The following is a 12,754-nucleotide window of genomic DNA, read 5'->3' as shown; positions in this document are numbered from 1 at the left end:
TGCCCCAAAATTCCCTAATAATTGAACCAAATTAGATGCCCATTTTTACTCTCTCTCTCTCTTCCTTTTAACATTGCACGATTTGTTTGAAAATAAATATACGTAGAGGAAAATTATTAAATACATTTGGTAACAACTTTCAAAATTAAGAATTATCGGAATTAAAATAATTTTAATTATTAAATCAAAGTAAATGGTTTTAAGTTTTAGATTTTATATTTAACTTGTTAAAATAAAAATTAGAGCACACAAATTTTCTTTTTCTTTTTTTTTCCCTTTTCCATTGTGCAATTTAAGTCTTAAAGATGAAAAAAAATTGTATAATCTTTCTTTTTATATTTAATTTTTGGCTTAAAATTGTAAAAAGTCTTCAACTTTGACAATTCAACTGTTAAAGTTAAAGGTTAAAGAGTATTTTTTATGCATTTTGACAATTTAAGTACCTAATTGAGTGAAAAAAAAGGGTTTAATTGCTTTTTTTGAAAAAATTAAGGGTCTTTTGATGCATTTTAAAAGTTCAAGTACCCAATCTAGCGCAAAAAAAAGAGGGCTGAATTACTTTTTTGAAAAAATTAAGAGCCTTTTACACCATTAAACCTTAATTTTTTTTATTTTCTCACCATGCATTTTACTATTATTTTATTTTATAAAAGAAATTGGTTCTTTTCATCATGCATTTAGTATTATTTTTTTATCATGTTTCAATACAAGTTTTTTTTGTAGTATTTTATAATTTGATGGTTATTCAATTATGAATATAATTAAGTGAAAATAGGATGCATAAATGAGAAAATTTGACAGATTATTTATTTATATCACATAATCTTTTAATTAGAATTATTTTAAGATGGGGTGTTGTAATTTTTATTTGAATACAAAATTTAAAGTTTAGAATAATTTAATTTTGATTCATTTAAAATATAATAAACACTATTTAAGTTGTAATAAAATGTTTAAATTTGTATAAAAAAAAGAAAAAAAAGTGATTATGGATAAGGAAGTGAGATGGATTTGGTGTTGGTGGGCCTAACCAATCTCTAATCCTTTCTCAGTGATATTTTCACAAATTCAATAACAAAAGTTGTTGTTAAGAAAAAGCCATGGCATTGACTTTGGTTTATGAAATGGGAGTTTGCGCAGTTTCCTTTTCATCCTAACTCTGCTCTTCCAATTAGTTTCTTCTTTTTCAAAATCCCAAACTGTGTTGTTTATTATCTCTTGTGAAAATCATTTAGATTTATTTTAATGGCGTTTTAATATTTATATTTTAAATAAAACATTACACCGACTTTTTAAACAAATTCGGTAAAGAGAGCAGTTGATTAGTTGAGATAATAAAAAAATTGACCTAACCAAACCAACTTAATATCGATTGATTAAGTTGATTCAATGTTTATAATAATCGATTTTGAGTATAAATATTGATATAATTGTAAGTTGTAACTTCAAATATATATATATATATATAAAAGGATGGTGCAAAGGGGATAGGCTCCTCCCAAAATTAGTCCATTTTTATTTTAGTTTCTTTAAAAATTATAAATTATAAATCAATATAATGATAAATTTACACTTTGATTCTCTTAAAATAATAATTTTTAATCATCTACAAAATCGAATTAACCATCATAATTAACTTGACTAAAAGCCATTTGTTAAGTCGGTTTAATCTAATTTTTACTCACCCTGCTCATATTTAATAGCAATTCCATTTTAACAGAAAATACTAATAGTATCGATGAATGAATTAAATAATTTAAATAAAAAATATAGTTTCTAACTCTTTTTTTTTAATTTCAAAATTTTCCTAAATATATATAGTAATTAAAGGATAAAATGCTAATTGACTTAAACTTCAACCCTTACCAACTTCATCTCTTTTCCTCTTTTAGATACTAACTCTTTTGACTAAAAACTTCTAACATATATTAGTATTACCATAAGGATAAACTACAAAAATAGTCACTTTTGTTTGCCTCAGATTACATTTTAGTCACTTATGTTTGAAATGTTACGTTTTAGTCACTTACGTTATCGTTTTATTACGAAGTGACCACTCTACTGTTAAACTCTGTTATCTCCCTAACGCAAACCTACTTGGTAGTCTAAATGGGTTTTAAATGCCAACTTGGATGTCTAGTTGTTGTGATGAAAATAAGTTTTTAACTAAATAAATTTAATTTTGACTGCCATGTAAGACATCCAAGTTGGCATTTAAAACCCATTTGGACTGCCATGTAGGATCACCATTAGGGAGGTAACGAAGCTTAACGGTAAAGTGACCACTTCGTAATAAAACAATAACGTAAGTGACTAAAATGTAATATGAAGCAAACAAAAGTGACTGTTTTTATAGATTACCCATTACCAAAATTACACTAAATTTTCCGATTAAATTTTAGTTCGATTGGTATGGGTATTATTCTCAATACAGAATGACGTAGATTCGAGTATACTAAAACGTTTTATCCTTCTATTTATGGGTTGGGATGGAGTTATGAATAGTTCTAACCATTATGTAAAAGAAACAAATATATTCAGAATTGTTAAAGAAGAATTCCATTAAATTTGAGTTATTTACTTAACATGCATATATAAATAAATATATGTGGTTTCATAAAGGACAGTCGTCACCATTAACAGGTGCACAATGAGTAACTTTATCATTCATGATCCTAAATTAAAATGAAAAACATTATTATAATATTCAAAAGATTTGACGACAGAAGATAAGATAAGACAAAAGCAAAGACAAGCCTTACATTAGACTTTTCATACTATACCATAAATAACATCATTATTAATCTTCTCTTTAACATCAAATTAATAAATGTTGGACCCACGTTTTTTTATATTATATAGTATATAGTAAAACAAGTCATCTACACCGGCCTGCCAGTGCCACCCACATAATAATAAAATGCACATTTTTTTAAAAAATTAATTAATTAAGAAGATTGTATTAAAAGAAAATAAAGTATGAGCAAGTTTTCGTTTTGGTTACTGAATTAAAAGAAGTTATAATTAAATTATTTAGAAGTTTTTATTTAAGTCACTGAACCCTTTAAAAGTTTCTATTTAAATCATTGGGTTGTTATTTTTTTTTAAGTTTTGTCATCAATATCTAAGCGACGATTTGACGATTAATATGATAGATTAGTACCCATCAATGAGTAAAAGAACATACCTTAGATCCAAATCGACCTGACAGTCAGTGTCAGATATTAGGAAAAAAATGTTTGAATTTTGGTTCACAGATTTATGATGTTCAAAATTGTTTCATGAAAAAAAACTAAATTATAAAAGAGAGCTTTGGATTGATGTAAGCAGTGCGGATAGAGAAAGTCATATAGCATTGATTTTAAAAGCCCGGTGACTTAAATAAAAACTTTGAATAGTTCAATGACAAAATTGTAACATTTTTTAGTTAAGTGACCAACATAAAAATTTACCTATAATTTAATAACTAACAGTGTAGTTTACCCTAAAAAAACATGGGTTTAATTTGAAGCCTATATCAAATGTTAATCCTTAAATTTAATGTCATAAGTCAACTCGATATTTAATTTTTCATAATTAGATTTTTAATATTGAATTTTTCTTTCACCAACATGATAACTTTTTGACATGCTATAGACAAATGACAAGATCATGATAAATGATTGAGTTCATTTACTATTTTTAATATGATGTGTTTACCTATGTAATTTCTTTTTACTCACAATTTAAACTAAATTTTTCCTTTTTTTAAAAACAAATTTCATACATATTACATGTGTTATTATTAGTTCCAGAACATACATTTTATTATTTGTTATATGTTATTTTTAAATACATACTTATATTATAAATATGTGATTTCTCCATGCATACGTGTACAATAGGTATACTAGTTTATGTTAAGTCCATGATTGAATTGGTGCAATAAGTTAACTAAACATCAACTCAGTTAATAAATTATTAAAATACCATTTATATAAGTTATATTGTTATAAGGGTGTTTTTGTTTTTCTACTTTTTTTATACACGTAAGCAATAAAACTCAATCATAATAATAAAATTTGATCTCATGACATAATCTTGTACCTCTCATCAAAGTCTGACACTTGAAATCTATCGATATTGTATTGAAACTAGAAAAAAAAATAAAACTAATTAAAATTAATTATTAGGAAAGTTTGATAATATAAATGGACTATTTATGATATTTGCCCATTTTTAATTCTAAACAATATTATTCTACCATTTTACTAATTAATCTACAACCTCAATTGTTTTGCTAATTAATCTTTTTTATTTCATATATATATATATATATATATAGAAAAAAATCTCAGTTGTCTAGTGTATTTTTATTAAATATTATTTTTCTAATATAAGTTTTTTTCCTTTTTCAAAGTTTAAACATAATGCAAGAACACAAACAGGTTTTCTAATTATGTTGTTGTTTGTGGAGTTTAATATCTTAATTAAATTTAAATGGTATTCAATAAAAAAATATTTTTCTAATAATTTTGTTATATACAATTTTTATTGCAATCTATTTTAACATGAATTTAACTTAGTATAAAATTAAATTTAACCCAATTTAATTTTATTATAAAGAGTCAATAATTCGAAACAATTTAATCTAAATTTAAAAATTGATCAATCCCCCAAAAATAATTTGAACTCAAAATACTTAAAACTCGAAATAATTTAAACAAAAACTAACGAAATCACAATGACCTAAACAAATAATTTAAAATGACTTAATCCCAAAGCGGTCAAAACTTCGGGTGTGTTTAGTATTACTTCTAAGAAGCATTTTTGAGACAAAAGCATTCTTAAACAAGTTACTTTTTGAGAAAAAAAAAGTACTTCTCATAAATAAAAAAAAATTAGTCTAAAAGCATTTTTTTGAGAAATTGAAAATTTTTGTTTCTCTTTAAAAATATTTTTTTCCAAAAATACTTTTAAGAAACATTTTTAAACTAAGCCTTAAAAAAACTCAAATAAAAAACTCAAGCTTCAAATTCGAAGGACCCAAACTTAGAACAACTCTAAATCATTCGTTACCCAAATCCAAAATTAATCAAAAATAAATTTAAAACCTAAATTTATTAGATCCAAAACATCTCAACTTACTTAATTAGATAAAATTCTCACTATTATTTATTGATTGTTTTTATTTCTGAAATAAATTTATTGTTTTTTAAATTTGTATATTTTTAGGAAGGATTTTATTTGATTATCGAAATTACTAGAACATCATTACCATAAAGCGTGTGGGTCCATGCAAGTGATTGACAATGGATAAGCGTGACGACTTCCTATTGGTTGATGTTGACTGCCACGTCATTTCTGCGTTAAGGATGCTCCACGATACCTAGGCCGGGTTGCACCTGACTCTTTAGGTTTCGACACGTGTTCGTTAATAAACCATTCACTAACTATTCGGACAGCTTGATGTTGTCCCGAAAGTTTCACTCCTCCAAAAGTTTTTTCTTGGGTTAATATGTTTTCTGGTACCTGTTTTTGGTTATAATGTTCAATTTGATACACGAGTTTTTTCCCAATTTAGCACCCGAGTTTGGCTTAATGTTCAACTTGTTACTTGAGTTTTTCTTTGTCCCAATTAATCACCTGAGTTTCACTTCAATATTCAATTTTGATACCTGAGTTTTTTTTTGTCCTAATTAAGTACATATGATATTTTTATTGGAGCATACTATCAAATGTTAATTGGCTACATAATGATATTTGGTCTGGATATTAAATTGAGTATTGAAGCTAAACTTAGGTACCAAATAATATATTGAACCTTTTTTCTTTTGTCTTATACTTTTTCGTAATTATATTGGATCTCAATTAAATTTGTAAGTCAAATGCTAAAAGTGAGGCAAACCCTTTAAATTTTAAAATCCACAAGTTTCAAACTTGATATTTTACTTAAGAGGCATCAAACCCTTATCACTTGGTCATTGTTCAATGTCTTGTATAAACCATGTGCAATGCTTTCTTTTCAATGATAAAATAAGAAATAAAAAAATGTCAATGAGATCTTGACGATGTTAACAAAAGTTGAGATTTTAAGTGATTAGGTTTGAGTTTCACACTGCGTAAATTATGTATGGACTTTTTATATGTTGTCCAAAGTTATTTTGATCCAATGTAAGTTATAGTTATGTTTGTGTTATACTTTGTAATATTTAATTCTACCTATAGGTTATTTAGATGTATAAACTTTGTAGTTCATACCCTTATACAATTTGATGTAATCACCCTAGGAATTATAATTAACTACACTTGATGTTATAAATTTTAAAACTATACATTAACTTTAATTAAACGGATAATGATACACAAGTTTAGATTTTTGTGCGAATATAAAAATACATTTTTGTTTAGTTTTTTGAAGTCACTGACAACCAATGTGCAATGTTTTAAATATAAATTTAAAAAAAATAGATTTATATATATTATAAATGTGTATAATTAAATCACAATAAAACTTTCATACGTATAATTGAATAAAAAAGAAGAGGTTTATGCGTATAATTGACCTAAATTAATGTTCATATATGAACATTGCACGTTAAGTTAAAGTTCATATATAATTTTAATATTTATTTCTATAATATATAAAAAGTTGAAGTATAAGGAAGAAGGGTTCTCAGGATGAGTTAAAATTATTAATAATTCCCATAGTACCATCACAAATAATACATGTCCAAATAAATATAATTAGAATCAATTTAATATAAAACACAATCAAACTAAAAATTAGAATAAACCTAGATAGAGACCATATATAATGGCATTGAAATCCAAAATAAATCTTAAAAAATTATGAATGATATCTACGTATGACAAGATTCAAAACTAAACGCTCAAAGTCCTAAACCCTTAACATTTATCAACACTATCGAGATATCATTCACTATGGTAACATGTATTTATAATGTCTTTTTTTTTCTTTTACTTTTAAAGATAGAGAACTAAAGCACCAAAAAGACGTCACAAATCGACAATATTCGTAACATCTAAAACAAAAACAGGTGATGAATTGTGGCAAAGGCATAACGGTGGAAACAAAACACATGAGGGGAGTTTTTTTTTTTTTTTATCATAAACAGAACAACTGAAATTAGTTAGCAAAAGTGTCATGATACATCACTTCCGCCACAGCCTCGACATGCATAATAGGATTAAATAGTCTGGAGGTTGTTGAGAAACAACAAAATAAGAAGTAGACTAAGAGGAATTCGACTGAGGAGGATTTGAAAATTTGCTTCCAAGTCCTGCAACTGCATTCGCACAACGGTTACCTTCCCTAAATGTGTGCTTAAGCTGGTGCTGATGGAATTGATCAAGTAAGGTCTTGCATTCAAGGATCAATGTAAATAGCAAAGGGTTAGAGATATTATGATTACAAATAAGGCTAATACCACTTGTAGCATCCACCTCGACTACAAGATTTTCAATATTAGCATCCTTAACTAACTTTAGACCATCCGAGAGCGCCCAAAGTTCATCTTGAACACTCATAGTCGACGGAATATGTCTATAGGCCCAGTAATCTACTCCTTATGTAACGACCTAATTTTAGCTGATTTTAAAAAATACAGTTTCGAAGCCAGATTTCATAGAACAAGTTAATTGGATTATTAATCAAGAAGTTATTATGAAATTATAATATTGATTTATTAATTGATTCAATCAAGAAAGTTGTTAATTATAGTACAAGAACTAAATTGCAAAGTGGTTGCACAAGTCATATGTGATTTAGGAAAGCCTTAGGTAGCAGTTGAACCATGGACCCTAATGGAATAAAACCATCATTAAGATATGGCTTGTGGCGGCCATTCATTTATACTAAATTATGTTATATTAGATCATAGCCATTGGATTAATCCTAATTAAAGGTTAATTAATTTTCTAATTATATATATAGAAAGTTAGTGGGGAGAAAACTAAGTCGTCGTCGTCATCATCATCATTTGTTTTCGTCCATAGCTATGACAGAAAAAGATTTTCTAAGTTTCCTATACATTGTTGATTATATTTAGCAAGGTGAATAAGCTTTTTTCCTTTAATATCTTTATAGATTTTTCATGTGGGAACCTTATTTTATTTAACCCATTGATTATTTATTGCTATTATGTGAGTTGGTTCAAGATGCCATTGTTGAATTCATCATGAAATGGAAGCTTGAATATCATGGATAGTTGAGAATTAAGTTAGTTTATGTTAAGTTCATGTTAGAAATGTAGTGGGAAGTGTTGATTTAAGCTTGAATTGAGTTTAAGTTATATAGCTAATTATGTGTTATTAGGGTCCAATATGTAAAGAATAAAATTTGATGGAAATAAATTTTATAAATTGATAGTTTGAAGTCCCTGGTGAATAAATACGGAATCAGATTTAGATCCAATCAGGTAGATTATGAAATACGAGCATTTTAGACATTAGGGTTCAAAAGGGGACTTAATTATAAAGTTTGCATTCATGAAAGATTGTTGACTATGCTTTTGTTAATGTGAACTAATACCATTTTTGTAATTGAATTATAGATCATAGCTAAAAATGACGCTAGTGTTGGAAAAAAATTCGATTTGAAAATAGTTTTCTTGCACAACGAAAAATAATTTTTTTTCAAAAACAAGCCGATTTGTGATATTTATATCAATAAACTCTTTACTGAAATCGCACTTGTGTTTTTGGCTAGACAATTCATTGTCGTTTTTGCTCTTAAAATCTGTAGACACTACCTTTATGGTAAGAAGTGTACTATTTACACGGATCACAAAAGTCTCAAATATCTCACAAAAGGAGCTTAACTTGAGGCAGTGCAGGTGGATTGAATTGTTAAAAGACTACAATTGCACGAATGAGTATCACATTGGGAAAGCTAATGTAGTGGCCGATGCTTTGAGCAGAAGGGCAAGGACGAATTTGAGGGTAATGTTTGCTCGTTTAAGTTTGTCCGATGATGGGGGTATTTTGGTTGAGTTGCAAGTAAAGCCTATTTGGCTTTAGGACATCAAAGATAAGCAAGTTTGGATGAATCTTTAGCACTTCGATTTAAAACAAGTTGAGGATGGGTCGATTGAGGACTTTGGGATTAATTCCAATGGAATTTTGTGCTTTATAGGCAAATATTGTATACCGAACAATCAGAGTTTGAGATGACCTATACTACAGGAAGCACATAGTAGCCCATATGCTATGCATTCTGGTAGTACTAAGATGTATCGTAACTTAAGAGAAGTGTACTGATGGCCAAGTCTTAAATGGGAGCTAACTCAGTTGGTGTTAAAATGTTTGACTTTCCAATAAGTCAAGGCTGAGCATCAGTTTCTATCGGGGTTATTACTGTTGATTCCTATTTCGCAATAGAAGTGGGAAAGAATGACAATGAATTTTGTTAGTGGGTTGCCCTTAATACCTACTAAGAAAGATTTAGTTTCGGTCATAGTGGATAAATTGACAAATTTCGCCCATTTTATTCCTGTCCGCACTGATTATTCTCTTCAGAAGCTAGCTAAGCTTTATATTTCGAAGATAGTGAGATTGCACAGTGTGCCAGTGTCAATTATTTCATATCGAGATTTTCGTTTTATGTCTCGATTTTGGAAGAAATTGTACGAGGCTTTGGGTACTGGATTAGACTTCAGTACGACTTTTCATCCGCAGCCTGATCGTCAGTTAGAGAGATTCATTCAAATTCAGGAGGATATGTTGAAAATTTGTGTGATTGACTTTTAGGGTAGTTGGGGGGAGCATCTACTAATGGTGGAGTTCGCCTATAATAATAACTTTCAATCAAGTATCCAAATGACACCTTACGAGGCTTTTTACGATCGTAGATGTCATTCGCCTTTATGTTGGACTGAGTTGGATGAGAAGAAGTTATTGGGTCCAGAGCTGGTTTCGGAGATTGAGGATAAAATTTGGTTAATTCAAAATAGGTTGAAGGCAGCTTCTGACAGATAGAAGTCATATGCTGACTTAAAGTGTAAAGACACTAAATTCAATGTAGGTGATTGGGTTTTTATTAAAGTCTCCCCATGAAAGAAGGTTTTGAGATTCGATCGAAAGGGAAAGTTGAGCCCTAAGTTCATTAGTCCTTATTGCGTGCTTAAAAGAATTGTTCCTGTGGCATATCGGCTTTAATTGCCACCTGAGTTTGTAATACCCCTTACTCGTATTCGTCGCTGGAATAGGGTACGAGGCATTACAAGATTTTACCAAATAAATTTCTAATTATTACGAGTTAAATACTATTCATTTATCGAAACATGTCATGACTTTCCTTGGATAGGCCTTCGAAGCACAAAACATACATCGGGACCAAACCGGGATTAAATCGAAACCATAAGCAATTTTTCGCAAAATCCCAAAGTTTTTTTTTGAACTCAATATAATCCCTTTATAAATATCTAATCTTCCCTGCAATTTTAAACCGAGACCAATCCAACACAACCAATCCATTTCAACATATTTTCAAGATAGATTTAACATATTCATAAGATAACCTCATCACATACCAAAACCAAAATTTGTTAGCCATACGAATGGCTAACCTTACATTCATTTCACATTAACATTTACTTTACTAGCTTATACATGCCATTGATTTCCAAAATAAAGTTTCTTTATATACTGAGATCTTGAGGTTGATAGTGTGATGCGTCTCCGACCAAATCCAACCTCTGAGCTCTTAACACTACAACATAGGGGAAAAGGAAATAGGGTAAGCACTTTGTGCTTAGTAAGCTCATGTAACAAGAATTATACTTACCTAATATTTTCAATACAATGCAATAAACATTCATACATCCATTCAATGCTTTATTCCCTTAACATGCACAAACTCAACATTCAAGTTAGTTCAATAATTTTCATGTATCAATAATATATATACCATGATTGATGAGCTCATCAATACCATGATTTCCATTCCCTTGTTATTTTCCATATTTATCCCGTTGAATTTATTAGAATTTCGATGGATTTTTAGAGGTACACTTTAGTGTACAAATCCGGGTCCGTCAATTCATATTCATGTGTGCACATTTCCATTTTAGAGAGTACACTCCCACGAAACTCATCCTTATAATGGGATTACCAGTCCAGGCTAAATCCCCTGTAATATAAACTCATAGAGTATTGTCGGGATTACCAGTCCAGGCTAAATCCCCTGTAATGACAATTACTCTAATGAGCTTGGATCTGAATTACTAGTCTAGGCTAAATTCAGACCCTAATTCAGATTACCCGTCTGGGCTAAATCCATTTTCCACATATTCTTCGAGTGGGCTATATCAGGATAGGATCACCCGTCCGGGCTAGATCCTTTTTACCGTCAATTCCTTTTCAGAGATCCATCGAATTTTCCTTTCATTCAACCAGGATTTATTTTCTCTTTTCATCAAGAATATCAATACTTCATCAATTATCATACAATAAACATCCAAATCATATTCACATCAAGAAAAATATATTTCAAGCATTTAAGAATATAATTCAAGTTACACGAACTTACCTCGATACTTGTTCGTATGCAAAAATCTACTAATCCCGAACTTTTTCTTTTCCTCGATCTAGCTTCGTATTTGAATTTTCTTAATTTAAGTAAATAAATTTAATCATTAATCTAATACATTTCATGTTCATATGTAACATTCTCTATAATTCCATTATTATTTATAGTGCATTCAAAGCTGTCTCACTGAGTCATAGTCACTAAATTATTTATATCTTGAGCTACGGAACTCCAAATTAAGATCCGATAATTTTTCTCTAACTAGACTCACATATATTCTTACCATAAAATTTTCAAAATTTTTGGTTTATCCAATAAGTAAAGTTTATTCTTTAAATTTTCCCCTATTTCACTGTTCGATAGTTCCGACCCCTCTTTTCACTAAAAATTAATTATCTAATTGTAAAGAATTCGGATGATGTTTTTGTTTGTTTCTTTTAAAAATAGACTCATTAAGGATTTTAAACATATAAATTTAAGCCCCTAATTATTTTTCTCCAATTTTGGATGATTTTCCAAAGTCAGAAAAGGGGCACCCGAATTCATTCTGATCTTATCTCACAAAATCTATAATATCTCATTATTTACAATTCCATTGCTTACACTGTTTTTATAAGAAACTAGACTCAATAAGCTTCAATTTCATATTTTATTCATTCTCTAATTCGATATCTACAATTTTTGGTGATTTTTCAAATTTAGACTACTGCTGCTGTCCAAAACTGTTTTAGTGCATGATGTTAATTACCATTTTTCCCTAAGCTTTTAATAAATGATAATTTCATCCCTGCTCAATTAACCTCTCAATTGAGCTGATTTTTCTCAATTAACACTTTATTCTATCACTTTAAACTACTTTATAACCTTTGAAATCAAAATTTTAGCGCTAGACTTTAATTCCAAACTTTTTCACAATTAGGTCCTACAAATTAATTTCTATTGAAATTACCTAATAAAATCATCTCATAAACAAATTAAAGCTTCAATTTCATGCTATTTCATCATAAACTTACAGAACTCAACCATAGTGACTTTCAATTTCATCCATGAAATCAAAAACTGATGATTTTAGTAATAGGACCTAGTTGTAAAAGTCTTAGAAACACAAAAATTACAAGAAAAAGGCAAGGATTAACTCACTTGGTGCAAAAATTTTGAAGTACCAGCTTGAATAAAACCTTAGGACGTTTTTGGCTGTTGATAATGAAGAAAATATGAAGAGAA

The sequence above is a fragment of the Gossypium hirsutum genome, chromosome D06 (genome assembly GCF_007990345.1).
Source record: "Gossypium hirsutum isolate 1008001.06 chromosome D06, Gossypium_hirsutum_v2.1, whole genome shotgun sequence".
Lineage (NCBI taxonomy): Eukaryota > Viridiplantae > Streptophyta > Magnoliopsida > Malvales > Malvaceae > Gossypium > Gossypium hirsutum.
The sequence above is the reverse complement of the archived record's forward strand: the minus strand, read 5'-3'. Positions refer to the sequence as shown.